The sequence below is a fragment of the Pinus tabuliformis genome, chromosome 5_2, assembly GCF_031772625.1.
Source record: "Pinus tabuliformis cultivar Carrire ecotype Pingquan chromosome 5_2, CPIR1, whole genome shotgun sequence".
Classification (NCBI taxonomy): Eukaryota; Viridiplantae; Streptophyta; class Pinopsida; order Pinales; family Pinaceae; genus Pinus; species Pinus tabuliformis.
The window spans coordinates 591,383,297-591,394,629 of NC_142306.1; the positions used below are offsets into that span (position 1 = coordinate 591,383,297).

Consider the following 11,333-nt stretch of genomic DNA (forward strand, 5'->3'; position numbering starts at 1 on the left):
ACCTAAGATGCAGCATCTTTCGAGTCTAAATTCTGCAGGCTTCAAGCGAACCTTGCCACATATTAGCATCAGTTTTTATTGCCATTTTATTGATGAAGTCTTCTGCCTCATCAAGATGTCCAGCACGGCCAAGAAGGTCAAACATGCAGCTATAGTGCTCCACAGTAGGCAAAATGTTATAACGTTGACTCATGGAATAAAAGTATTGCTGGCCCTCTTTCACTAGACCCGCATGGCAGCATGCAGATAAAACACAAAGTAATGTTACATGGTTTGGGTTGATGCCAGATTGCTGCATTCGCTCAAAGAGTTCCAAAGCCTCCTTGCCATAACCATGTATGGCATATCCTCTAATCATTGCATTCCATGACACAACATTGCGTTCGTGCATTCTCTCAAATAAATCCAGTGCTTTTTCTATACTACCACATTTTGCATACATGTCTACAAGGGCATTTTCCACAAAGCTGTTAAGCTTAAGTCCACTTCTACTTATTTCTTCATGAATTGCCATGCCTTGTTCTAAAGCAGCCGATTTGGCACATGACGAAAGAGCACTTGCAAAGGTAATATGATTGGGTTGGATATCTGACTGTTTCATCTTATAGAACAGTGTTAAGGCCTCCTCAAATGGCCCATCCCTGGAGTAGGCTGCAATCATTGCATTCCACGAAACTACATCTCGATGCGACATTTTATCAAATATAGCCCTTGCTTTCGATATCCTCCCACATTTTGCATACATATGTACAAGGGCACTGCTTATAATGACATCGTCCTGAATCTCCCTTTTAATCACCTCATCGTGAATCTCCATACCCTGCTGCAGAGCTGCCATGCTCGCACAGGCTGAAAGGACACATGCAAAGGTTTTCTTGTCTGGCTTCACACCCGCAAGTCGCATTTCATGAAATAGCCACAGCGCTTCGGCAGCACATTCATTTTGTGCATAGCCTGCAATCATAGCCGTCCAGGAGATAACATTTCTATCAAGCATTCTGTCAAACACATAGCGTGCATCCTCTACTCTACCACATTTAGCATACATACCCACCAGGGCACTTCCAACAAAGATGTCATACTCAATTCCACTTCTAATTACCTCTTTATGGATTTCTAACCCTTGATCTATTGTTGCCAAGCTAGAACAAGCAGGGAGGACGCTGGCAAATGTCTTTGAGTCTGGCTTCACACCCACAGCTTGCATCTTCCGAAAGAACTCGAAGGCTTGATCAACGAGCCCATTCTCTGCATAGCTTCCAATCATCGCAGTCCAAGAGACAGCATTTGGCTGCCACACTCTGTCAAACACGTCACGTGCCTTCTCCAAATTCCCACAGTTTGCATACATAACTACAAGAGCGTTCCCCACAACGATATCACGCTCAAACCCTCTTTTGATAATCTCCTCGTGCATCTCCTTACCCTGTTCTAGCGCCGAAAGCTTGCCGTAAGCCCGCAAAACTGTGGCGAATAGGAATCCATCGGGCTCCATACCTGTAGAAAGCATCTGATGATACAATTTCAATGCCTCCCCCGCAAACCCATGTCTGCTATAAGCTCCAATCATCATGGTCCATGAGAAGATAGTTCGTTCAGGCATTTCGTCAAATACTTTGCGCGCATCTTTCATACATGTCCACTAGAGTGTTGAGTAAAAATTTGTCTAACATGAAGCCATTCATATTCATGTGCGCATGCGTTATTTTTCCCTCCGGCAAAGCCCTCTTCTCAATGCAGCCATGCAAAATGCACTGATAAGAAGAGGAGTTTACAGAGTGATCCATAAGATGTAAAATTTGCAGCGCTTCATTTAATAACCCCTGTTTACAAAGTGTTTTAATGATCTTTCGAGGATCGTTGTGGGTGTTCAGTTCTGTTTCAGGAGCACCAGTGGAAATAGTTCTGTGCTGGTTATCACTCATTAGCCCAAAAAATACCACCTTCCTCTTCTTCATGCTGTTTCTCAATGGTTGTATCATTGTTATTGCCACCAATGCTATTGCTCTGCTCTTGATCTGATTTCTGTAAGCGCCATTGCAGTTCTTTCGCTGCAATTAGTTTAAGCCTGATACTAGTATTTAACTAATGACTTCAATGACTTGTGGCTAACATGGACCTGTTACTAACAGAATAACGTTAAGAGGAGAATCTAATTTCTGGTCAACTCATCGTATTTATAGAAGACTCGTTCTCCTCGCTTAGTGATATAAATAATATGGATTGGTCGATCAGAGTTCTGATCGGGTTCATGGATGCTTTTACATTATTTCCCCTAATTGTATGGTAAATTTTTTGGATAGTGTTTGTAGCTGCAAGTTTTTAAAGTTAGTTTAAGACATTAGACCCACTAGCCTTTGTTGGAAGATGAGAGTAGGGGCACAAATGTTATCATTGGAAAAAACCCATGGATAGGACGTTAGGAAAGACACATCTTCTTGGATTCATTGGTTCATGTATTAAATGAAAATTGTTTCTGCACTTTAAACCAAATATCAGGTAGGGATTATGTAATAGGTCAACAAGATTGACTCTTTTTAATGGCTTAAATTTGGATGATGAATATGAGATGGAATGGGAGAATTACACCAGAGCATTGAAGCATTTTTTTAGTTTCAAATGAGGATCTTTTTATTTGGTTTTCTAACCCCCATGAATTTTATTATCTAAACTTGGGATATTTTTGTTTGGATGATGAATATGAGATGGAACGGGAGAATTACACTAAAGCATTAAAGCATTCCCTAGTTTTTCTCACTGAGGATCTCCTCATTTGGTCTTCTAACCCCATGAATCTTATTCTCCTAAATTGGGATATTTTCGCTGAGCCCAAAGATCATGACCTCTTAAGTGATCTTGGTGGGGAAAAAATTATGGAACCTAAACTACTCACAAAAATCAAAACTCCTAATGTGGCTACTTATCTGCAACAAAGTTCCTATCTGGGACATTCTACAAAAAAGATCTTTCTCTTGTCCTAGTGGATGCCCGCTATGTATCTCAAATTATGAAACAACTGCATATTTATTCATAACTTGCTCATTTACACAACTTACATTCATAAGAGTTCTGATCGGTGTTGAGCATTAGAAAAGGTATGTAATTGCCACTCATTTCGTTATCTTTTCTGTTAATTCATAACTTCTTTACATTATGAGATGGGCATAGGATGAAGGGTTATGATAAAGTTTAAGAGATTTGTAAGTAACGTAAAATGACTAATTATTACCCTTTTTTATGCAGAAAATGAAGAAAATGGAAGATCACCATTTCAAAGGAAAAGACAAGGTAAAACCAACTGTTGTCCCTTTGACAAGAAACCGCATCCAGACAAGGCAATCTAGATTGGAGCGCATGAGCCAAGAAAAAGAAGAAGAAACACCATATCAGTGCAAGAGGACAAAGAGATAACTACAGAATAACGATATGGCGAATCCCTCAGGATCCTTTGATCCTGAGGGATCGCTACCTTAAGAATATTTGTATCTTGGGTATTTCCGCCTGGTCGCTATAAAAAGGGACAACGCTTCTAGCCCAGGGGGCGGATTATTGTTGTTTTATAGAAGTTGCTGTTGCAAACTAAATTGGAGCGCATGAGCCACGAAAAAGAAGAAGAAACACCATATCAGTGCAAGAGGACAAAGAGATAACTACAGAATAACGATATGGCGAATCCCTCAGGATCCTTTGATCCTGAGGGATCGCTACCTTAAGAATATCTGTATCTTGGGTATTTCCGCCTGGCCGCTATAAAAAGGGACAACGCTTCTAGCCCAGGGGGCGGATTATTGTTGTTTTATAGAAGTTGCTGTTGCAAACTAAACTTTGATCATCGACTCTCTTTAAAGAGTGATTACTGTACCTCTGTTTTCATGATTAATACATAAACTTTGTTGCTGTTTCGTCTTTGATTCTAGAGTAACCGTAGCAATGCATCCATGGAGGCTAAGGGCTCGGCCCTAGTGGATCACTTGCTTCCCGTACCATTATTTTCCAATTCCAAGTCGTTTGTGGTTTGATTTCTTTTACCTGCTTCATTCAGTATTCTGTTGTTCCTTGTCATCTCATTTACTGGCTCTTTTATATTTAATTCGTATTTGAATAGTAAGGTTATCTTCTACAACTGAAATGTTATGCTGTTCATTCTGAAGTCGTATCGCATTGCTGTTCCTTTACAGATTGATATTACTGTGTAACATTGTTGTTCCGTTACAGATTAACATTATTGTTCGTTTACAGAGTAACATTGCTGTGCATTTACAGATCGGTATTATTGTTTATTTAGCCACGGTTTACCTCTAAGTGTGATTGCTATTCATTTCAATTGTCATTCCATTGCAACTGCAATCGTTGTTCCTTGATAACTGTGATTAATATTTATTATGCCAAAACTCAGATTACTAATTCCATCATTATAGATTCACTGTGTGTTAACATTTGATTTAGTTAGCTGTGCGTTTACACTTGATTCAGTTTGCTGTTCCATTCTTGGTTTGTTGTTAAATTCATTTCCTAGTTAAAGATTGTTGCTTAATTCCTTTATATTACGGTTGCTGCTTAATTCATTCTTGTAAGTTAAAGCTTTGTTGTTCAATCTTTTTCAATAGATTAGTTGTTGATTCCCTTTTCTGTTAATTGAATTATCATTTCAAGTAATTGCTTTGGTGTGAACGGAACGATCTTCAACTGTAGTGAACATTGACTATTGCTGTCTGGTTCCTAGATTGGAGATCTTCTCTTTGATTGCTTTGTATTTGCATCAATTTACAAAGGAAAGAGTTATCATTACTGCATCCTTGACTGATGAGTGCTGTAGTTTCTTAAATGAATGATTTAGTTACAAAGCATTTCAATTTCTTGCCATTACATTTAGAGTTTGTTTCCAGCATTTATTTACTTTTGTAAAAGCACTATACTACTAGCATTACTCTTGACAAGTGATCGCCTCAGACTGAGTACACTCTTGAGATAACAAATTGTACCTGGATTGATAATTAATGTAGGGTAAATAGAGGTTAAAAAGACCCTTTTTACTGCTCGACATTTTGGCGCCGTTGCCGGGGAAGAGTGTAGCCATTTGTTTCTTTTGAGAGTAGTGTAAGTACCTGCTAGGAGAGAATTGGGTTTTAAAAACGGAAGGTAAGAACCTGCGTATGGAGCATGTAACAACCCTGCTCCCCTGCCCGCTTTCCTGCAGATTTGTTGTTATTTTGGGTAGAAATCAACATTTGATTTGTGTGCATGACTAAGCAGAAAAAGCCTGAAAAGAATCCTAAACCACTACCCAAGCCTGATAAAGCTAAGGGGCCGGTGACCCTTGGTCGATCGACCTTTATAGACGAAATCCTTAAAAAAACAGAATCTCAGCCTTCAGTAGGACCTAGAAAAGTTGCTTCTAGACAACCTGTTAGTTCCCTTCAGGCCACAAGATCACCATCTGTAGCCTTTGTTGAGGTACACAGCCAAACTGAGGAGCAATATTTTCAAGAAATTGAGAATTCTAGCCCAAAATCATTGCAAGAAGGGAACCTTAGTAATCTTGGTGAAGGGAGAGGAGAAACGGGGGAAACTGAAGAACCAAGATCTCCTCTTGGAATAGCTTAGCCATTAAGCAACCAAGATAAGGGAAGTGCTATAAAAATCATCTAGAACGAAGTTGAAGAACCTCAAGAGCTAAAATCCCCCCAGACGTTAGGAACTCTCATCATCCCAGAAAAAGGAAGTGTTGTTAAGGCCATTCCTGCTCCGTCTAACTAGCCTAGGAATACCCTCCTAGACATCCCGGAAGGTTATTGGCACATATTTGACCAAATGGCCCAGAACCAGCAAACCCCCCAAACCTCCACACTGTAATATCCCATCGTAGATACTGCAGTTAATGCACCTATGAAGGCAATTCCTCTCCAGCATATCCCTACATTCCATGGCCTAACATCGGAAGACCCAGATGCATTTTTGTTCGAATTCAATGTGCTGTGTAGGGGCTATGACTATACCACCGATCCCCAAAAGCTGAAACTATTTCCATCTACATTAAAAGGAGCTACTTTATGATGGTTTATGGGGTTGGGTGGAGGTGTTATAAATGACTGGGATCAGATAAAAGGTGCTTTCCTGAAAAAATATCAGGATTATTGTAGGTCCAGAGAGTTAAAGGATGAAATATTTCAGATGGTAGCTAGACCTAATGAGACACTAGAAGAATATGTTGAACGTTTTCAATATAATCTTCAAAAATCTCCTTATGCATCATTACCCTTACCTAACAATGTATTAAAAACAACATTAATTAAAGGTATGAAGGAACAATGGATTGAAACACTGAATATTATGGGAAAAGGAGACATTTATCAAGAATATTGTGCTAACATCATTGATTTATGCATCAGGAGCTCACGAAGCAGCACAAGGCTAAAATCAGCAGAACATGACAGGTTTACAAGGGACAACAAGATCTCTGGAGAAGGAGTAACTCGCGCAGAAATTGGAAATTTACTAGAAAATTTCAAAATTGATATATTGGGGACTCTTATAACACAACTCGATATTATGCAAGTGAAACAGAAACAAGCAGAAGCAGAGAAAAATCTGGCAATATTCTGTCCCAGATGCAGAAAGAAACACAGCCACAAAGAGTGCCCATTAGATGCAGTTCAAGTTTGCGCTATTTGTACAAAAGACCACTCTATGGAGAGCTGCCCCTCACTTCCTGGTTTGAAAGCAGTATACAAAGAAGTGAAAGAAGAACCAGAACTGGTGTACCTACTTAATCAGTGCCGTCAATGGCAGCTGCGACAATCAGGTATGTTCCCCGATCCATCTTCTTCTTTCTAGCCTCCACAATATCATGCTCAGTAATATAATATAATGTGGCAAAATCAACCTCCCTTCTCAAATTGGTCACAACAACCATTTCCTTCATCATCACCATGGCCGAATCAAGCAAGCCAATCTAATTGGCCAAATTTTCCCTATGCTCCACCATATTGGCAAAACAATGCGTATCCAACATAATGGTCCCCTCCCACTTCGCAGAGTCAAGCCTGGCAGACAAACTAGCAAAGACCGATGAATCAGCCAGTAGGAACCATTCCACTCCCTCAACCTACACTGCTAGCACTACAACAAAACCCCCAGTCCAACTTAAGACCGCAACTCCTAGCCCAGCCCAACCCGAATCCAAATAACAGACCGGTGCAATCTGTTCAAATAATTGAAACACTAGAACTAGAAGCTGATCTAAGGGAGTGAAACGACCTTCAACTAAGGTCTGGGCGCATTATAGAAACCGAGGGAGATAAAAATGTTCAAGTTGAAAATCAGTTACCCACATAATAATCATTACAAGAAGAAGATGTGGTCAAATAACAAACTCATGACCAAGCAACCACATCTTCTCCTCCATTCCCAGAACGATTAATCATACCGTGCCCTATAAAACATCCTGACTTTGATATTCTGGGAGAAGTAAAGAATTTGTACATAAAAATCCCACTCCTCCAAGCTATCCAAGATATCCCAATATATGCAAAGACCATCAAAGAACCATGTATAAAAAAACCAAGGAGGAGAATAACAAATAACCCAACAGTCCAAGTAGTTGGCACCCTATCTGATCTGTTATTAGGAAAAGAAGCACTTGTCAAATATGAAGACCCAGGAAATCCAATAGTGACAATAAAAATCAATGGACAAACCTTTTCAAATGCCTTAGTTGATTTAGGGGCTGCAATTAATATTTTAACAACCACCACTTGTCAAAAACTGGGAATTACATCAGTAGAACCAACTTCCACCTTATTAGAACTGGCTGAACGATCAGTGGTTAGGCTAGAAGGCACACTATATGATGTCATGGTATCCGTTGATTCCTGGGAATATCCCACCGACTTTTTAATAATAAACCCCAAAAACCGACTCGATGGACATCCGTTAATCTTAGGCAGACCTTGGCTTGCGACTGTTGATGCTTACATTGGCTGCCGACAAGGCAGTATGACCATAACTAGAGGGAGTAACATCAAGAATCTAGCCCTATACCCTCCAGCCCAGCCAAGTGTAACAATAATAAAAACTAACAAACATCCTGTATCATACCTCACCGAAAACATTAGATCCCCATTAACCATAAAAGATGCCCTCAATTTTAAAGATCAAACAGAGGATGATGTTATTAACAACTTCATTAACCAAGCTGAATCCAGATCCCACATACAATGTCACATGATAGAGGTAGCATTTGACAATGAACTAGAAGAAGATCCTCTCAAAGACACTCACGATCAAACAATACCTACTACCTCTGTTTCAAATAGCAAAACTATAAAGATTGAGCCAGGAAAAACCTTAAACATCAATAATAACCTGACTCTTAAACAAGAAGAGAAGCTGATCCAACTACTGAGAAAATATAAGGAAGCTTTTGCATAGGATTATCCAGACATGAAGGGAATCGATCCACAGCTATGTACACACAACATTTATACAAAAAAAGATGCGAGACCTGTTCCCCAACCCCAACGGAGACTTAACCCTCACCTGAAAGACATTGTGAAAGCTGAATTACAAAAACTTTTGGATGTAAACTTTATTTATCTGATCTCCGATAGCAAATGGGTCTCTCCACTAGTAGTGGTGCCAAAGAAGAATGGAAAGTGGAGGATTTGTGTAGATTATAGAGAATTAAACAAAGCAACCCAGAAAGACCACTTTCCCCTTCCATTCATTGACCAGGTATTAGATACATTAGCAGGAAAGAAATTCTTTTCTTTCTTGGATGGCTTCAGTGGGTACAATCAGATTTAGATTGCCCCTGAAGACCAAGACAAAACTACTTTTACCTGTCCTTGGGGAACATTTGCCTACAGAGTCCTACCCTTTGGCCTATGCAATGCCCTTGCCACATTTCAAAGGGCTATCCTCAGCATCTTTTCAAATTTAATAAATGAAGGGCTCGAAGTATACATGGATGATTTCACACCATACGGAGATGATTTTGACCCAGCACTAGACACATTGGAAAAGGTGCTGCAATGATGTATCGCCACCAGGCTCTGCTTGAGCCATGAAAAGTGCTATATGATGATGACTGAAGGACTCATCCTAGGTCATTATATCTCAGTGGCTGGAATATAGGTAGATCCGGCCAAAATTCAAATAATTTTGCTAATACCTACTCCTACCACATAGACAGAGGTACGCAATTTTCTTGGATTTTTTGGTTATTATAGGAGATTTATAGAACATTTTTCTCAAATAGTTGCACCTATATACACACTAACAGGGAATGTTGATTTTTTTTGGACAGATAAATGCGACCGTGCTTTTGAGGATCCGAAAAAGCTTGTGTCAACAGCCCCAATGCTCAGAGGTCCAAATTGGAACCTTCCATTTCAAATTTCATCAGATGCTTCGGACACAGCTATTGGAGCAGTCCTTGGGCAGGAAGAAGACAAAAAACCATATGCAATCTATTACATTAGCAAGAATTTGTCTCCTGCTGAGCTAAACTATACTGTTACTGAAAAAGAATTTTTAGCTGTAATACATGCTATAAATAAGTTTAGGCATTATATCACTGGATATCCTGTTGTTTTATATACAGATCACTCTGCCATAAAATATTTAGCAAATAAACCAATTACAAATGGTAGAGTAACAAGATGGTTGATTTTATTGCAGGAATTCAACATCATAATAAAAGATCGACCTGGGAAAGAGAATCCTGTAACTGATTTTCTCTCACGAATGTCGAAGCTAGTAGATGCAGCAGCAGTCAAAGATCAATTTCCAGATGAACATTTATCCGCTGTTACTGTCAAGACACCCTGGTATGCTGATGTTGAAAATTATTTAGCAGTAGGCAAATTACCAAAGCATTTGACCCCCAACGAAGGAAAACATATTGTGCAACGTAGTACCCGATTTTCTTGGATTGGGGGCTACCTATTTCATACAAGGGCAGATATGCACATCAGAATATGCGTTCGTGAAGATGAAATATTTGACATTCTCAAAGCCTATCATGACCGACCGTGTGGCGGACATTTCGCAGATCGAAGAACTGGTCACAAAGTTCTGCAAACAGGGTATTACTCGCCCACAATCTTCAAAGATGCGAAGAAATTTGTTCAAGCCTGTGACCGTTGCCAAAGAGCAGGACGCCATGGACAGTCCGACGGAATGCTTTGAAGCCACAGCTAGTCATCGAACCATTTGAGCGTTGGGCGCTCGATTTTGTTGGTCTGATCAACCCATCATCAAACCAGAAAACATATATTTTGGTAGCAACAAAGTATGTTACCAAATGGGTTGAAGCAGAGGCACTTCTAAGAGCTACAGAGGATTCCATCATTCATTTTCTGTTCCAGATATTTGTGCGATATGGCCTCCCAAGAGACATAATCACAGACGGAGGACCACAGTTTGCAGGTAATAAAATTGCTGCAACATTAAAAAACTACCATATTCAGCACAAGATTACCACTCTGTATCACCCATAGGCAAATGGCCAAGTAGAGAGCACGAATAAGGTAATAGAAGCAATATTAACAAAAACCATTGCGTCACACAGATGTGATTGGGCTACAAGATTGCCGGAAGCCTTGTGGGCATACCGAAATGTTGAGATTGCAACAAGATGATGGAGCTTAGTGAAAAGAGTCGCCTTCACTAAGTGGGCCCGCAGGCTATTTTTTGGCGCAAGTCTATTTTTTAGACTATGTCTATTTTTAGACATATGGATCATGTCTATGGATTGCAGGTTGCTGTTTATGGATGATTGATCAAGTTGGGAAAAATAGATGGACTTCTATTTTTGATCAAAGTGTGAGTGATCAAAGTCTATTTTTAGACTGGCTGTCAAAAATAGAAAAGTCAAATATTATTATCTCACAATAATATTTGGACTATAAACTTAATCTTATTCTCTTGGAGCACTTCAGTTTGAGCTACAGAGGTGGCACATGCAGCTGTCAGAAGGAAATACGCTTTTCTTATGAGTCAGTTGAGTTGTTGCATGCATGACTTCAGTTAGAACTCAATCAGTTGAGTTTGGTGGAGTTGATTGTGGAGTTGATGGAGTTGTGTTCAGTTTAGCTTTGTTAAACTAGATGTATTTAGTCTAACTAGCAAATAGACTAGAGATGAGTTGGGTGAATTAGTTATTAATTAATTCACAAGTTATTAACTCATAATACAACTAATGAATACATCAGTTAACTCAGTTGCATGTCAGTGCATGTTCAGTTCAACAGGGACAGGTGGTAGAGAATCAGATTGCTATCAGTTGTGACTATAGTTGTGCACCAGATCTTGCACAATCAAGGGATTGA

The 11,333-nt window shown here is 39.6% G+C and overlaps 1 pseudogene across 1 annotated transcript in view; it reads right to left on the minus strand.

The window, feature by feature from the left end:
* LOC149160372 (pentatricopeptide repeat-containing protein At3g53360, mitochondrial-like) overlaps positions 1-2,207 on the minus strand; it is a 44,785-nt pseudogene extending 42,578 nt beyond the window's left edge. The window contains exon 1 of the transcript XR_016261379.1: positions 29-2,207. The product of XR_016261379.1 is annotated as a pentatricopeptide repeat-containing protein At3g53360, mitochondrial-like (transcript). The remainder of the gene's footprint in view (positions 1-28) is intronic.
* Between the last annotated feature and the right edge of the window lie 9,126 nt (positions 2,208-11,333).